General features: G+C 37.5%; 1 non-coding gene across 1 annotated transcript; it reads left to right on the forward strand.

The window, feature by feature from the left end:
• The first annotated feature begins 74 nt into the window (after window positions 1-74).
• On the forward strand, window positions 75-148 carry TRNAM-CAU. Its single transcript has one exon. It is a non-coding gene; the product is annotated as a tRNA-Met (tRNA).
• The last annotated feature ends 414 nt before the right edge of the window (window positions 149-562 follow it).

The raw sequence follows: 562 nt of genomic DNA on the forward strand, positions 1-562 counted from the left end.
TTTCATTGATTCCTCCTAAAGATTTCATTTCAATTGGAATTTGGTTATTCACGATGTACGATGATCCCTGTTAAGCATCCATGGCTGAATGGTTAAAGCGCCCAACTCATAATTGGCAAATTCGTAGGTTCAATTCCTGCTGGATGCACGCCAATGGGAACGTTCAATAAGTCTATTGGAATTGGCTCTGTATCAATGGAATCTCATCATCCATACATAACGAATTGGTATGGTATATTCATACCATAACATATGAACAGTAAGAACTAGAATTCTTATCAATACTGGAACTCATAGGGAAGAAAATGGATTTATGGATGGAATCAAATATGCAGTATTTACAGACAAAAGTATTCGGTTATTGGGGAACAATCAATATACTTCTAATGTCGAATCAGGATCAACTAGGACAGAAATAAAGCATTGGGTCGAACTCTTCTTTGGTGTCAAGGTAATAGCTATGAATAGTCATCGACTCCCGGGAAAGGGTAGAAGAATGGGACCTATGGGACATACAATGCATTACAAACGTATGATCATTATGCTTCAACCGGGTTATTCT

This window comes from Papaver somniferum, unplaced genomic scaffold, assembly GCF_003573695.1.
Source record: "Papaver somniferum cultivar HN1 unplaced genomic scaffold, ASM357369v1 unplaced-scaffold_22725, whole genome shotgun sequence".
Classification (NCBI taxonomy): domain Eukaryota; kingdom Viridiplantae; phylum Streptophyta; class Magnoliopsida; order Ranunculales; family Papaveraceae; genus Papaver; species Papaver somniferum.